At 37.4% G+C, this 18,095-nt stretch overlaps 1 pseudogene; it reads left to right on the top strand.

Annotated features, from left to right (window-relative positions):
- The first annotated feature begins 2,132 nt into the window (after positions 1-2,132).
- LOC101720120 (sperm-egg fusion protein Juno pseudogene) lies at positions 2,133-9,045 on the top strand (annotated as a pseudogene).
- Positions 9,046-18,095: the final 9,050 nt, after the last annotated feature.

Genomic DNA, 18,095 nt, shown 5'->3' with positions numbered 1-18,095 from the left:
CGAATTCAACTAAAATGAGTAAACAATCTTTTAGGGAAATAGAATAAAGGAACCAATAAATGTGAGAAAACCAAAACAAGGAGCTTGAGTTTGCCTGATTAGATAATTGGAAAGAACTGTACATTCTTTAACTAAAATTGACCAAATTAAAACTTTTATTTAAGCTTGTATTAAAGAGATGTTTCTTGGGTTTGTTCCACAAGCGCTACTGAACCTGTAGTTCTGGGTAAGAAAAAGTATCTCAGCAGCTCTTTTAGAACAAAGATGAAGAGACAATTGAAGTGATAGAAATCAGAAAAAAATGTCATTTGAATTCCTCCAGGCATGAAATAACAAGGGCTCGAACAAGCAATGAAAAGCAAACCAACTACAGGATTTCAGTAACTCCCCTCCCTTAGTTAAAGTCTAAACCAGACCAAATTTATACCAAATTCTGTTTTATACCAAAAAACATTAAAGTTCTCCAATGTATTAATATTAAAGTAGTCTTGGTGTCAGTTTGCTCAGTATATATATCAGACCTAAGTCATTTTTTACCATGGGTATCAACACTAATAAAATAAATCAACCCCATTTTTCTCTTTTACTGGCCAACAAGCAGGTTTATTCAAAAGAGAATATCTTTGACAGTGTAATGATCTCCCAAATAGGTCGTGACCTACCACGTCTAGATAGGTGACTCTCTTCTTCAAACTCTATTCCCGTTTGTATCCATTTGTTTGCAAAGGAATAGAAGCCTACTAATAAAAGAACTCAAAACATTCATTTTGTAGTTAAGTCAAAAAGAAGAAAGATCAAATTGATTGTACTAAGGAATACTCTATGCTGCTTGGTAGATTATTCATTTTGGGGGAAAAGGTCTGTAGGCATGGTGAATGAAGGGATTTATAGTCTACAGTGTAGCACAATATTATGTTTTAGATAAAAAATGAGCCCCAAAACTCCTGTGCTCTCCAAGGCAGGGTTTTTGGAAGGTGGTTGGATCATGGGGGTACTGTATTCATTTCTAATTCATCCACTGGTGAGTTCAGCAGCTGAGTGTGCCATTGGGAGATAGAGCCTGATCAGAAGAGGCAGGTCACTGGGAGCATGACCTGGAAGGGTAAATCTCCTTCTCCAGCTCCTCTCTTCTCTATGCTTCCTAGCCACCATGATGTGACCAGTTTTCCTCCACAACAGGCCCTTCTAACATTCTGTTTCTGCACTGGAGCTGCCCGATCATGGACTGAAACTTCTGAAATTGTGAGCCAAAATAAACCCTCCTGCTTTAAATTGTTAATGTTGGATATTTTGTCCCAGCAACATGAAAATGATTAAGACACGTGGTGACTGTTCCTGAGCTTGACTTGAGCCAGCCATGCCTGGGAATATTAAGGGGGGAAAAAAGCCAGTGAGTAAAACTAAAAAGCATATGGATAAATTCTACAAAACTCTACCCAAGCCATTCTCCTATGGAGCAATGGAGACCACTCATTTTCTACACCTCAAACAAAGTTAAAATAGGTGTCCCTGGGTAAGCAAGACAAAGAATAAACCCAACAAAAGAGGTATGAAGCAATAATCCAGACTAAAAGGACAGCAGCAATAAAACCAATGGCAACTTGAGGGAGCTCCAAATATATATTAGACAATCTAGGGTTTCTCCTGATGTTACTGTAAAAGAAGGAAACATCCACAGAAATCTAAACAGCTACTATTATACACACTGGTATTAAGGACTATCAAAATAGAAAGTTTCAGATTAGGTTACACAGAGCTGTCAACTAAGCAAGTAAGTAGTGAATAAGTCTCAAGTGTGCCATAGATGCACAGCTCTTTATCTCTCAGGCTAGGAAGGTCTTTGGGTAACTCAAACCTACCCTTCAGCCCCAAGGGGACAAAGCATTGGCTTCTCCAAGACAATGTACAGCTTGCATTCGAGGGGGTACATCATCAAGTGGCCAGATAGAGCCTCAGAGAAGGGTATGATGGAGCAGCTGGAGATATGTTCCAGGTATCAAGAAGAAAACCTGAAAGAAGGCATAAGTAAGAGTGGGTAGGTTGGAGACTGAAGACATAGGCCAGAACAAAGGTCTGATAAATGCAGCTCTGGGCAAGCTGTAGGGAATCTCTCTTTGTATATTGGGTGATGGATGCTCTTTGTGACCAGTGTGGCCTTTTCTAATGATATCCAAGTCGCTGATGTCCAGTTCCAGAGTGACTCCTCCAACAGTGTATGTACAGTATATATATGAAAGCATCTTCAATGTTTTAGAATACTTGACATGAAAAAAGTGATATTAAATTCATAATGTATTTATATTGTGGCATGAAATTTCCATATTCCATTTGCTAATAGAAAAGAAAGAGCAATTTCTTTAAAAAAATAATATCCAATCTTGTGCATTCTAAATAGTTGTAAAGAAATGTTATCACTGTTTGTTGGAACAGTCTGGACAATTGGAGAGAATTTAATTCCATTATTCAATGCATTTATTGAGTACCTTCTATATACCAAGCACTGCTCTAGGAGAGTATAGTAGTAAATAAAAGAGACAAAAATTTCTGTCTTCCTAGAAGACTGAAAACAATGAATAGAATAAACAAGTAAGATATACATGTTTAAGATAACGATGATTGTTAATGAGAAAATCTAATCTGAGAAAGTTATGGGGGTTATTTTAAACCAGGATCAGCAGGGATCCAGGGATGGCCTTACTTTAAAAAAGTGATTTGAGTCCAGACCTGAGGGAAATATAATCAGGAATGGCAAGACCACATCAAACATAAAACTTTATTTTTAAAATTATTTCACATAAATAAGCTCAAGATCTTTTTTTAAATTTGAAAGGATTTTATTTATATCACAAAAATGTAGTATTTAATATCTTTCCTCAACATTTGATTATTTTTACAACAATGTTATATAAACTTAAGGACCCTTCTGAAGAAGGTTCTCTAGGGCTGCAATGACACAGTGACATGAAGAACAAACAAAACTTTGTGGATATTTAAATGCTATTGATTATAAAGACACCAGGGCTAAAAAGGGGGTGTGGCTTATTTTTAGCATAAATTTCTCAAGTAGTGCATCTATTTTCCACACTCATCTCTAAGATAGAAATGGCCTAGGTTTAAGACTCCTATCACACTATTCTTTTCTCTACTAAGCTGACTGATTCTTAAGAGCAAAAAGTTCATTTTATCTGTCTTTATATTCCCATCTTGGCAAACCCTAACACCTAGGGGCCATTCATCAACATTTGTTAATAAATTAACTTTATTTTAAATATTTTCCCTATTTCTACAAGTAGTACATGCTCATTAGAGACCCTGTAGAAAAGTGGAAAGAATTCTCTGTTAGTAACATTCACTGAGGACAGGACTGCGACACCAGCTGCAGGCCAAATGCTAGGCTGAATCTATCAGCAGTTGTGGAGTGATCTACTCTCTCCCCTCTACCTCTAAAATCATAAATCCAGTCAAGGACAGTTGGCCGATGCCACTGTCCACTCCTTAAGGCTGCACCTCAATCTGTCCAAGACCAGTCCCCTTCTAAACTGAATTCAGTAAAATCCCAAATACTCCTCTGTCCACAGAACTGTCAGAAGCCTTCCATCTCATTCCTTTTCCCCTGGGCATATCCTTAAATATAAAAACTCTCTCACCTGGGGTATGTTCCACATACCCTCTGCCCTCACACCACTTTGCACTTTTGCTCAACTCCTTGCTCCTATTATCCCACCCACACACTGCTTAGATGAGGACTGAAACAGGGATCAACACATTTCTCTTGTCTTTATTCTTTGCCAAGTGTTGTCAGCTTTGACTGAAACCTGAATCATCCCTCAGGACAAATTCTCAGTGGGAATCATTTCCACATCCCAGGTACAGAGGCAAGAGAAAAGGAGCCACACCTGTTTCATTCTCCAGCACCACTTCCAAACCATTACTCCTCCACCAATCCATAAAGTCCTGCAGAGGACTGTAATATTGATTATGCCCAAAGCACGCTGTGAAGAGTTAACCCCACAATTGTCTTGTTTATAGAACTGAGTCTGGCCGAAGCCTACATGCCAAACTCAGAGTAACTTGTACCCAAATTCTGTTCCCACACAACTAAAATCTTCAGACTAGAAGGACAGTGCTCTAATTACAATGATATATTTTGTCTATTCTATTCCTAATTCAAGAATGCCTTGTCTTGTCCTTTATGAGCCTTGTTTACATTAATTTCCATAGAAATCACAAGTTGCCTTTACCCCACCTGATTGCCAATAAAAGTCACTGCCTGGGACTAGCCAGTGCCTTTGTCAGTTACACCAGCATTGGTGGTCCTGGCCCCTGCTTTCTCTCCCTTAGTTCTGTCTTAGTGTATTTTTTTTCTCAGGCCTGGGTCGCACACTGGGCAGGTGGGGACTGGAGACTTACTGTAGGAGTCTCCAGGAAAGTCCCTTTCTTTACTTATCACCCAACTCTCTCTATGGCTATTGTCTACTATCTCCTGACCTATCACACTTCTGTTTATGAAAAGTTTGATATTAGATTCATAGTCTTCCTCTCCAAAGCCCTGCCATTTTCCTGTGTGATTCCAATTCCCACATGGATGACTCAGCCAGTGCTGTCGACTATCATCCTTTGACCACCTGATCTGTACTCCACTGGCTCTCTTACTTTCCATATTCCCAGTGACGTACTGTTGAAATGTGTCATTACCAAAAAGTGATAATAACTCAGACAATGTATTCAAATGTCTCAATAAATACCCCCAAACTCCCATTCTTCTGGTAAGTTTACATAATTATCTCACAATTGGTCGATAACCTCACAGGCAGCTTCAGCTCAGAAGTTCAACAATACTTTGTGTGTGCATGTGTGCCCCTGCATGCATATGTGTGTGTGTGTAGGGGAGTGAGTATGTGTGGTCCTGGGGACTCAACCTAGGAACTTCACACTGAACTACAATTCTAACCCCTTCCTCTTTCTTTAAATTTTAAGACAAGGTCTTGCTAAGTTGCTGAGTTGCTGCCCTACCCTCTCAGAAAACTGAGATCACACCACTACACATAGCAATCATTCTATCTCAATATCCTAAGCTATTTTGTCCTTGGTTCCTTTCATCCTTCCCATCTGGCAAAACATAATCCCAAATTAATCCATCCTGTCTGCCTTCCCCAAGCCTCTGCTCAAACCAAAGCACATATTTCAACAGAGCAAGAAATATTTACAAGAAAATAAACAAAAAGTTTGTACAGCACAGAGTTACTCATAGACTAGTGGGACTATGAGGAAAAAATATAGACATATATAAGCATCAAAGTGTTTCCTAATGAGTTTATTGGATAAACTAAAAGAAAGACTCAATTCTTTCTACACTCATTAAGAAACTGGGATAATTTTAATTAGTACCAGCTAAAATTCTTTGTTATTTCATTTAAAAAAAACCTAATTGTGAAAACCATCTACCAAAGGCAAACATTTACCCTGATTAGAATTGAAATCCAAGAAATTATTTTTAGATAATTATAAAACCACTTTAAAGGTAAAGACATGATAATCATAATTGCCAAATATTTACACAATTTTTAAGATAAAACCTACTTTCTCCTTTTCTGTTCTTCTCAGCAATGTAAATACAAACACTTAAAATAGTAAAATTCTATTATCTAAAATGAATGCTTGAAGTCAACTTGTCAGTAAACAGACAGCCTTTTATTCAATTAATATAATTTAGCCTTGTGTTATTGCATTTAGAGACAGTTCTAGAGAATCTACATCTTACTTTTCCTTTTATGCACTTAAGATCAACATAATTTAGATTTTCAAAGTAATTGAGGGTGCTATTTATTTGGAATAATGATCACAATTACATGACATGTTAAAAGTTATTCAGCTTAATTATTTTCAAGAAAATTTATAATTCTAAAGTAAAGAAGCTGAAATTTGTTTTTAACAAGAAATCAAAAGGGTGTCCAAATGTGTGTTATCCTTTACCTAAAGACACCACGTACCATTTCCAATTATATCACTCTTGAATATCATCTTATCTAAAATATTGAGGTGAAAAATTCTCTAGACTAGTTTTGAAACCTTTGAAAAGAAAAAAAACATCAGCCATATAACTTTTAATATGATCAAAAACAGTAATATTAATTTTATGCTTCAGACTTGACCACTAAATAAAATCAGCTATTTTTACAAAAAAAGATATAATTTATCCTTATTAAGGACATTCAAAAAATGTACTCTGAAGAGTAATCTAATACAGAAATCTCAAAAATATTTTGGACAATGAGAGTGCAGTTTAACTAAATGTGTAACATTTCAGTGATACTTTTTAGGAAATTAATGACCATTTAGAGGTCAAAGTTCTAATGTATTTGCAAAAAAAAAATCATATCACTGAATAGTCCCATCTTTTGTCTTTTATTCATTCCACAAATATTATTGGGGCTATTTTGGGCTACTACTGTGTCACAAGGTAGATAGACAGTAGTAAGCAAATGATAGTCTCTGTACTTACAGAGCTTAAAATGTAAGAAAGGAAAGATGAAAGGGGTACCTTTTGATGATTACTTCTAGGCTGAGATGTACGGACTGAGATGGAGCCAGACATTCAAAGAAAGGGGAACTCAGTCCAGCCTGAGCTGTTGGAAAGTCTTGGTGATTCCAAAGACCTGAAAGAAAGAAGGCCACTGTGGCCAAAGGTAGAGACATAGGGGGAAAGAAGGAGAGACGAGCAGCACGGGGCCAGTGAGACAGAAGTGGACTCAATAACCCAGTTAACCCGTTTTGAAGTCCCCAGTACAATTATAAATGCTAATATGAAAAAAAGAGAAAGACTACAAATAAGTATGTGCACATTGATTTAAAGACATGCAAAATGTTTGCAATGCTAAAAAGAATACAAACTTTTAATTAAACCATTGGTGTACTAAGATGACTTTTTATAATATTTTGTTTTGTGAATAGTCTCTGTAAAATTTGCTAATCAAGCAATAATATTTATATTTTAGATAAAGAAGTGGATGGCATAATATGCTAGAAAACTCATTGCATCAACTAAGAGTTCACTTTAAAATCTTCACCATCTCACTTTCTAGGTGGAGCAAACACTGCTGCACTCCACTGAGGTCCAGTCAGATCTCTCTTGAGGATCTTCAGATGCCATCCCTGCAGAGTCCATGTGCTTTGTTGCTAACTGCTCATTTCAGAAAGCTTAGATTTGAGCTTTGAGTTGCCCTTGGCCTCTAGTTGCCCTTGGCTGTCTATAGGGGAGAGCCAGAGATGCCAAGGTGTCCAACACCCTTCCCAACTCATGCTGTGAATAAATTCCCAGTTCATTTTCCCTGAAATGACAAGCTGTGAGCCTCATATATATCAGAGCCTCATATATAAGCTGAGGCTGGTGCTTCACTGGAAAACAGACCCTTGCTTGGCTTTTTCTCTCATTTCCTTTCTGGTTTCTCTTGGGAAACTTCCTTAATGTGTATATATATATATATATATATATATATATATATATATATATATATATATCCCTCTTGGGGGGAGGGAGATTTACTGAGGATTGAATCCAAAGATAAGGCAGTGCTGAGCTATATCCCCAGATCTTTTCTCTAAGTTTATTTTGAGACAGGGTCTCATTAAGTTGCTCAGGCTTCCTGGAACTGGTGATCCCCCTGCCTCAGCCTCCCAGGTAGCTGGGATCACAGGTGAGTGCCACTAGGCCCTTTATTCATTCATCTATCCATTTTTTTCAGTGGTCTTTATTGAGCATATATACTATTAAATTCGGTGCGCCACATAAGGTATTTAGTATTTTAACATACAATGAAAATAATGTTTCAGCCCAAAACTGTATCCAAGAATTAAATATTCCAGTAGTAAAGTTGATTTTTTTAATAAATCCAATTATTCATGTATATTTGATTAATTAAAATGAGTTACTAATAATTGATTATATTTAATCAACTCACCAAATGAAGAAAGTACAGCAAAGATGTAATTTTTCCAGAAATGTGCAGACTCTAAATTGATCTTAAAATAAATACATCTTGAATAAAAGCAAAATATATGCAGTATTTTTAAAGCCTTATGGATCTAAAATTACTAAGATGAAAATGGACTATTGTAGCCTAAATTCCTCATAACTATGTGTTTATTGTGAGTTTATACAGACAATAGTTCCAACTCATCACCTGGTTGTTTTAAAAAAAAAAACTCCTTTGTATTACAATGGTTACAGAACACATTTCCCCCACAGGTCTAATGTTATTAATTTCTAGGTTAACTAGAAGGAGTCCAGAAGGACTTTTGAACCAAAACAGGCCACAGCACAGTGGTGGCAGCTCCTGCTAGGGCTGTGGACAGTCATGCCCTCTTGGACTGGGGACAAGCTGCTCAATGTCTGTGTGAACGCGAAGCACCACCAAGAGAGAACCTGGCCCAGAAGACAAAGCTCTTTGTGCAGTGCGTCCCTTGGAAGGACAATGCCTGCTGCACAGCCACCACAACCTGGCTAGCCCCCCTCACAGTGTCACAGCTCCACAACTTCAGCTTGATGCACTGTGGATTGTTTACCCCAAGCTGTCAGAATCACTTTATCCAGGCCACCTGCTTTATGAGTGTTCCCCTAATCTGGGAACTTGGATCCAGCTGGTGGACATGAAGGGTCCAGAGGGGTGAGTTTTGGGCATGCCACTGTGCCAGGAGGACTGTGAGCAGTGGTGGGCCTACTGTAGCAGTTCTTATACTTGCAAATCCAACTGGCATGGAGGCTGGGACTAGAGTTAAGGGAAAAGCTGCTGCCCTGCAGAGACCCTTTGCCATCCTTCCCCAGATTACTTCCCCAACCCAGCCGACCTGTGTGAGAAGGTCTGGAGCAACTCCTTCAAGGCAAGCCCAGAGCACAGGAACAGTGGGCATTGTCTCCAGAAGTGCCTTGAACCTGATGAGGGCAACCCCAATATAGCTGTGGCCCGCCACTTTGCCAGTCCTCCCCCAGCCTGGGAGTGCTCCTACACCCTCACAACCTTCTGTCTGTTCCTGTGGTTCCTCTCCTGATGGTTCCTTCTTCTCCCACTTGCCTTTCTTGCTCCCACCAGCTATGGGCCAGGTCATGACCACGACCTTCCTAGGGGCAGGGAGGATTGAGCCCACACTAGTTAGTGCCTGAGGCCCCACTACTGCCTGGGAAGCAGCTGGGGACCTGCAATGCTACAGTGACCCACCCCTTGCCTTTAGCAGTGGGGTCCATGATGGGACTCCAAGAGACCTACCTTCTTGTCCTACACACACCATCCCTTCCATGGGAGAGCAGATGGTGGCAGCCTGGCCTCCCATCCTACCATGTTGCTTCTAATAAACTGGTGGTGAAACCTGTAAAAAAAAAAAAAAAAAAGGCCACATCAACCACCACTGGCACGCAGCTTGGCTCTCTCCCGAACACCACTGGGGCTCTGCTTCCTCCCCACTGCCCCAGGCCTCTGGGTGCTCACAGTCCCCACCCCCGGCTGGCTGCTCTGCCTCAGCTACTGGTGATGCCATCCTTCCCACTGACCAAGCCAAAGTCCACAGCATCCCTGACACATTACTAGTTGTTTAACTCTTAGTATACCTGAACTATTATATTTTTCTATGACTAATGTAGTAAGTGCTCATGATAGTGGAGCACTCTTTCTTCATGTACCAAATCTACCAATGAAATGCCATAGAAAAGAAATGCCACTCCTCCCTCAGGCCCTGTGCAGTATGCACTGCTGAGCTTGGGTGATTCTTCATTCTTCTTCTGGGCTTCAGCAAGCTGATGTATTTGTCTTTCTGTTTCTACTGCCCCATCTTCAATAACATCATCACTCTCAGAGCTACCATTCCCAGGCCTTTCCCACTGAAGACTTTGGCTATGTTCACTATAGTCTCCATGATTCCGGAACTAGCCTCTCAGTCTACTAATGCCAGTCTGAAGAGGAATTCAGTGAGGCCCCCAGTTTCCCAGAGTCCTTCTTGGAGATCAAGATGTGCCACACATTTCCTTCATCCGGAAGTGAAGAGCCCACTGGTGCCTCAGTAGTTAGCAAGGGGAGGACCACAATGGTGAGTAATTGATAAGAGCAAATATTCTAATCCATGGGCATGAGATTGAGGTCTCCTTTAAATTCTCTTTGCAATTCTTTTCATTTTCATTGTATAGGCTTTACTTATCTTTTTTTCCCAGATTTATCCCTAATTCATATTTTATGATGTTGTAAATGGCATTTTTAAACTTTCAGTTTCAAATGTTCATTACTAATATAGAAAAATAAAATTAATTGTATAGTATAAACTTGCTAAATTTACTTCTATTTATAGGTTTTACACAGATTTAATCAGCTTTTCTCTAGTATTGTGGCATTTGTGAATAAGGACAGTTTTACGTTTTCTTTTCCATATGCATATCTTTCAGTTCCTTTACTTATCAGATTTCACTGGCTGAAACCTCCAGTACAATGTTAAATAAGACTGAGAGTAGAAATCCTTGCATTGCTCTTTATATAAAAAAGAAATCATTCAGTCTGTCACCATTAATTCAGATGTTTGGTATGGAATTTTGTAGATCTTTTATAAATTTGAGGAAGTTTATTTTTTTCTTTTTTCTTTTTGTTTGGCTGATAAATTTTTATCAGGAATGGGTGCTGGATTCTCTTCAAAATATTTTCTTTGTCTATTAAGTCTGCTATAGAGTTTTTCCTTTTAAATTAATTACTATGATTAATTATATTGGTTCCTTTCAAATGTTAAATTACTCTTGACTTCCTGATATTATCCCAATTTTGTAACGCTATATCATCATTTTTATACATTGCTGGATTCAATTTCTTAAATTTTTACATCTATGCTCATAAGTGTTATTGTTGTATGAATTCTTTTCTTGTTCTTTGTGTGGTTTGGGTATCATGGTGCTATAGTTTAGATCTAAAATGTCCTCCCAGAGTCTCATGTGTTCAGACATAGGACTTCTGGAAGGTAACTGGGTCATGGGGACACCATACTCAGCAGTGGATACATCTGTTGATGCATTCATAGCTGAATGAACTCCTGGAAGAAAGGGCCCTGTCTAAAGAGGGGATGTAGTGACATGGAAGGGTGTGTTCTTCTCGCTGGCTCCTCCCCTCACTCTTTCCACTTCTGAGCTGCCACGCTGGTTTTATGAAGTGAAATGAGAAATAGTCCAGTCAATTTTTCTGGAAGAGTTTGCACAGAATAAGTATTATTTTTACCCAATATATATATATATATTTTGGGGGGTACCAGGGATCGAACTCAGGTCCTTGCACTTGCACAGCAGGTGGTGAAACCACTGAGCTAAATTCCCGCCCTATTTTTACCCAATATTGAGTAGAATTCCTCAGTGAAGCTGTGTGGGTCTGAAGCATTTTTGTACAAATGTATTTAACTATAAATTCAATTGTTTAATAAATTAAAAACTATCTTGAGTATCTTTTTTTCCTGAGAAAGCTTTATTAGATTTTGTCTTTTGAGGAATTTGTTCTATTAATCTTGACCATCATATTCATTGCTATAATATCCATAACATTCTCTTAATATTCTTCATTTGCCATTCATTTTTTGAAAGATACCTTTGCCAGGTATAGAATTCTAGGATGGCAATTGTTTTCCTTCTACCACTTTAAGATTATCACTTCATTATTTTGGTCTTCATTTTTTTCCAGTGAGAAGTCACCTATAATTCTTTCTTGCTCTCCATGTAATGTTTACAGAATATATCTTTTTTCTGTTTGACTTCAAGATTTCTTCTTTAATTTTTATTTTCAGCAGTTTAAATATGGTGTGTGTGTGTATGTGTGTGTGTGTGTGTGTGTGTACTGATGTTTATCCTTTCTGTTATAGTTAAAATTCTTGGATTTATAGTTTGTTATGTGTTCTTAATTTTAGAAAATTTTAGTCAATTTTTAAATAATTTTAGTCACTTTTTACTCTCATTTTCTTCTGTGATTTCAGTAGTGTGTTAAATAGTTTGATATTGTTCCAAGGCCCCTTGATGCTCTGTCTTAACTTGGTTTGTTTGTTTGTTTGTTATTTCACTCTTTCTTTTCTGTATAGTTCTGTTTAGGTGATTTTTGTTGATCTATCTTCAAGCTCGCCGATTCCTTCCTCTGTTGTTTACAGCCTAAAACTGAGTTCATCATGGGCATTTTTTTATTTCTACCATTATTCCTTGATTACTTCTTAAGGTTTCCAACTTTGGTGAAATAATACTTCTTATTCTACATGTTTCCACCTTTTTGCTTAAATTTTTAAAAATATGAATCATAATTCTAATAACTACAATTAGATATATTTTTAATATGTCATACTTGCAGTAAATCTGATAGAATTTAAAGTCTTTTCATAGAGCAGGGTTTGCTTCTTGCTTTTTTACATGTCTCCTTTTTGTCGTTAACAATTTATACATTATCCATAACAATGGAGACTAAGATGAATGAATATATGCCTGAAAATGACTACCCTTTTCCTTCTGATAAGGTTTTAATGTGGTTACTTGAGCTATTCTAGCCTGCAGTTTAACTGGGTTTGGGTTTGTTGTTGCTATGGATACCTGGAGAGAAACTTAGGTTTCAGAATCCTCTTAGAATATCTTGTGATTCTTGCAGGAAGGAGTTCAGTGGCCAAAAGATTTATCAAAGTCTGTTCTATCCTTTGCTTTGGGTCTTCCTTATCAGCTCTATCTCAGATTATCCTCCTCCACTTTCATGTCTCTCTGCTATTCCTCTTTCTGCAATATTCTACTATTGCTTTTGTTATGTACTACTGTACTTGTCTTCCTGGTGGTGTGGATGGGGAGAAGTGCTTGGTTGTCTGATGAAGCTTTAGTCTCCAGTAAGCACTGTGACTTTGTGTCCCTAGAATGTGATTCTGCCATGCTGTTTTTGTCTTGCAGCCAGCCAACCATGGACTGAGCCCACTGAAACTGTGAACAAATATAAAGCTGCCATTGTCAAATATTTTGTTCAGCTATGGAAGTGATTATTCTAGTCCTCTAGAATATCTGTGTATTTGTTCTGTTTTGCAATACAGGAGTAGTAGCTTCTTTCTCTTTAACTTTATAACACCTAGCAGTATGTCTTAAAAATAGTAGGGACTAGAAATTTTTATTGGAGGAATGTGAAAAGTATGGATACTTTTCATCAAAACAAAATATAATGTTCTTTGTTCATTGTTATTTGATTTGAATCTTATTTTGAAAGCTAAATTAGTTGGTTGAGTGAAATAGAAATCTGTTGTTCACTAGGTATTTGGAAGTAAGATAAAAAACATGAATTTTATGTGGGGATCTCAAGGATTTTAGTCCCATCTTTCACACAGATGTCAGCTAGTTCATAAGATTCTTTAAGATGTACTTAGTAATACTTCAAATTATTGCAAGTTTAGTGTCTTCCCAAGACATCTTCCAATTCCAAGGTACATGGATTCTCAGATTTATCTCTGGATTTTCTTTTCTAACTGAATTTCTGTTTTCTACTCTGGAACCTACAGCACTTACTCTACCAGTACATCAATCCAAATGTGGAAAACAATTTTTCTTTGATTCTTATCAAAAATTGGTATTTATTAAATATACATAGAAGAACTGTTATTGAAGATGTTTAAGGACCAAAGGAAAAAGTTATCATTCAATAAATAATTTAAAATTTCTTCTTAAATAGAGATCCTTCTTTTCCTCACTTTTATTAAGGATAAAGTATTTCGTGCTCACATAAAAATTGAAACAGTGCATCTATATGTATAGTGAAAATCAAAATTCACATCCCATATCTTAATAATTTTGTTTATTCTCCCAAAATATATTGGTTTTATTGTGGCACACATTGGTCATTGCCACCCTAAAAGCCATCCATCCCTTCTACTCCTATGAAAAGAATTGCAGTGGCTTCAAGGAAGCAATAATGGCAACCCCAGGGCATAATCATGATTCAGCTACCTCACTCCTGTCAATCCTCTTTCCTGTCACATATCCACTTGCAGCCATATGACATAGTTCAGGACGATGAATTATATGAGTATGGGTACAGAATGGGTAGGGAATGGAACTAGTGCCTGGCACTTCAGCAAATGCACATAGCTAATTACTGAAACACATTCACATAAAGATTCATTCATATATTCACATCTTCTCTTACATTCGCACATGGTCACACTTCTCAACCTCCCACATTCAGTCCATCAAATACTTTCGCATGTAATTTTTGGCCCCCTGACCTTCTCTTATTTTCTGTGTACTTCCATGCCTTTTCTCTCTCACATACTCTTTCTTGAACACTCAACTACACTTGTTTTCTTCTGCATTCTTTCTCACACTGTCACATACACTTTTCCAGTCTTACAGCTCACACTTTCTCACTCATATTTTCATCTTATGCATCTACGCTATCATGCGTGCTTCATAGTCTTACATATCACACCTGCTCACACTCTCAAATACCATCTCTTATTTTCTAAGACTTTTTCATTCTCTCATACATACGTGTTCCGCATATCTTGGCCCTATTGTTGTAATGATTTTGTGAGAATAGTTAAAATGAAATAAAGATGGTGAGAGTAACACAATAAGTGGAATTTTACCGGCATCCAAAACTGCTCTGTCATAAGTCACACATAGCAGTATAACAAGTGGTGTGGTTTGACAAGTACTGCAGAAGTCTTCTAGAAAAGCATGTGTTATGTTTAAGTGTTTTAAGTCATGCTCTTGATACAATTGTGAAACTGAAAGAGATAAAAAGATAGCATACGGTTACGAAATCTAAGACAGATTTCTCCTTATTTAAAAGATTTGTTAAGTGAGCTGCTGTGGAAAATTAGTCCCAAGCAAATGTTCAGTGCAAGTGTGTACCGCAGTGACTAAGAACGTTGTTTGTGGAATCAGACTGCCTACAACTGAATCCTGGCCTTTCAACCCATTATCCATTTCCCAGAAAAAAAGTCACTTCTCGAAGCCTCAATCTGCTTGTCTATAAAATAAGTGTAAGAGTGTAAGAAGACTGTCTCCCAGATGCTGTAAAGGATGAACTGGATAATCCTTGGGATACTATTAGCCTAGTTCTTGGTTCACAAGAAGTGCTCAATAGATATTAACAATATTGCCTGTCAAATTTTCATATCAACGTTTACTATAAAGTTTTTAGTTATATTCTCCTTAATATATTACAGGACACTAGGGGAAAATGCATTCCATCAAAAGTTTCTGTTGCCAGAAACTGTGCAAGGCTAAGGGACATTATTTTACCAGGACAACAAATCATCCTATTGGGACAGGGAATGAGAGTCACAAGAATTGTTTCAGGTTGATCCATGAGAACTGTATCATCGACTCTAAATCATGAATCCTAAATCTTTTAAGAGTGAATACATGACCGCACCTTCCTGAAAGCAGACATGCAGTGTCCTTCATGACTCTTGAATCAGACTCCAAAGTGGCCTTAATGTTGCCCAACAAGGGGACACCGAGAGCACAGTGAGCCAGACTCAGATGAACGCCAAAGAGGGAAATCAATATCTACCCTGACAATGAGAGCAGCACAAAATAAAATTATCCACTGTGAGTTAAAAATTAAAGTATAATATTCCTTAACATTTCATAGTAAATTATTAAGAGAAATTTCAGTCATATCCATTTTTAAACTTTGAATATCTAGTAAAAAATTTTAAGTGCCTGTTTTAAAAATTGAATCAATATCTTAACATTTGTATCTATTCTTGGTTAGGATAATTCCGCACACTCTTTAAAGATCATAATTATACCACTGATGAAAATAAAACATCTTTTTTTTCCTTAAGTGTTTTATTGCATTACTACTGAAACACAGTTTCCATATGTTTCTGCATTATTTGTGAACAACAAAGGACAGAGAACATAGAACAAAGAATTCATTCTCAACACTTGCAGAAGGTCAGGACTGGGACCATTTTCTAGAGTATATACAATACCAATAGGTAAAGTCAACTTACTTTTAGAAACTTTGCCTTTTGTTACTGTGTGTGTTATATGTGCATGTGTGTGCATGTGTGTGTGCTGGGTCATTGTATGTGACATTTCTTACTGTGAAACTGTCATAGGTCTTTAATATGGGAATATATACTTAAAATTAGTTCGAAATTCAAATTAACAGGGCATCTTATATTTTTATTTGCTAACAATGATAATCCTAAATTAAAATAGGACCACAAAGAGCAACATATAACATTGAAATAGGAAAAAAGTGTACAGTAAATTATCAGCATCAGGTAAATGGATTAAAAAGGAATGCAAAGAATGATCATGGGTGTCATCAGTTATACCACAGACTTCACAAGTGTCAATCCGAGTATTTAGGATTATCTCACCAAACTAGTCTATCTGGGTACTGTGCTCTCCTCCACTGCTTCCCAGCATTTTTCTTTCTATACTATTTATACATTTCTATGAGTTCAAAAGCACACCTATATAGTTACGAATAAAATGTGAAGAGAGGTGGAAGGATGCTGCATGAAGAAAGTAGGGGTGGGGAAGCAACATGTTTAGAAGACTCAGTCTGGATTCCCCTAAACAAAATGAAAGGAGAGAGGAGTCACACTGTGGAATCCTAGTATTAATAGTGGCTTGCCTATTTTGAGTAACATGAAAGACAACAGAGACTAAGATTTGGAGGTTCAGCTACTCATGCCTTAGATAACCCATGAACTGCATGTGACAGGGAAGAAGGTGGTGCAGAAATGGTGCACATCACAGCAGCCTTACCAGGACGAGGGTAAACTGGTGACCAGTGCCCACCTGTATACTGTGTGAAGCTGCATAAAATAATGGATTACCATTTACATCATACATTAGGAAATGATCTCATTCCTTGTGCTTTGAAATGAATTAGATATAGATTGACTACACTGGTGGATAACAAAAGAGCTGCAGTCAAGCATGCTCCCCATATTCCATGTAAAGTAGTTTTGAAGAAACTATGTGCTCTCAAAGAAATCTTTACATAGAAGTCTTCTATTAACTAGCCATTTACATGTGTAAAAAACATGATCAGTATGATTCCAACCTATAAATACTTTGGGTAAAGAAACATGCTTGTGGGCAAGGAAAACAATTAGTGTACTGATCAATTTACTTTTCAGCTTTCCTTTCTCTGTAGGCTCTTTCTTGAAGGGAATTGTCAAAACAGATAAGCAACCACCTTATCTACCTTCATCCTATAGGAAATAAACACAACATAACTCAAAATAATGACAGACCCCCAGTGACAGAGAGTCTCAGTTGCAGAGTGTTGTGCCACATCTCCAGGGTAAGCTGCACAAAATGCTGCAGAGAACAAGATTATTCTCATCTTGGGACATACAGATGGTGACAAGCAGATGTGAGACCAGATGGAATTGTGTGACTCTGTCTTATCAACAGAATTAGGAAAACAGAAGAATTTCAGAGGAAATTGTGATTTAAATAGAACTTTTCACTCTATGAAAGGCATACAAGAAAGATCATAATAAAATGTTTTAGTTAACTCCTGTTTTTGAACCACAAGAAAAACTGGAATCCTATTAACAGCAACAGACAGCATCACCTCCCTCTGAGCCTCTGTATTCAATTTGGCCTTTTTTGTTGTTGTTTGGTAGAGTGATTATTTCTTAGCCCATTCCTGATGAAACTGGGCAATTTATGAAGCATATAAATTTATTTTTCAAAGTTCTTCAGGCTGAGAAATGGAGGAACACTCTGTCTTCACATGGAGAAAGATGAGAGGCCAAAGGAGTAATGAATTCCCTCCATCAAGCCCTTTTATAGGGGTACTTAATCCCATTCATGAGGACAGAGCCACTGTTACTCAATTACATTCCAAAGGCTACATGACTCAGTACTGTTCCATTAAGGAATAAATTTCAACATGAACTTTGCAGGGAACAAAAACACCCAAATTATCACAGGGTGTTCTCAGAAGTTATGAACCCTAGCCTAAGTTTCCTACAGAAGGACCCTATGGTGATCCTTCTCTCCTATGACCTGATCTCCTATGGCCTATTTTTTTTTTAATTTAAGTGGAATCAAACACGCAGAAATTTGGGCTAACCTTGATAGATAGGTTCTG

Source organism: Heterocephalus glaber, unplaced genomic scaffold, assembly GCF_053883595.1.
Source record: "Heterocephalus glaber isolate CG9 unplaced genomic scaffold, H.glaber_assembly_v1.0 deba00000347, whole genome shotgun sequence".
NCBI lineage: Eukaryota > Metazoa > Chordata > Mammalia > Rodentia > Bathyergidae > Heterocephalus > Heterocephalus glaber.
The sequence above is the reverse complement of the archived record's forward strand: the minus strand, read 5'-3'. Positions and strand labels throughout refer to the sequence as shown.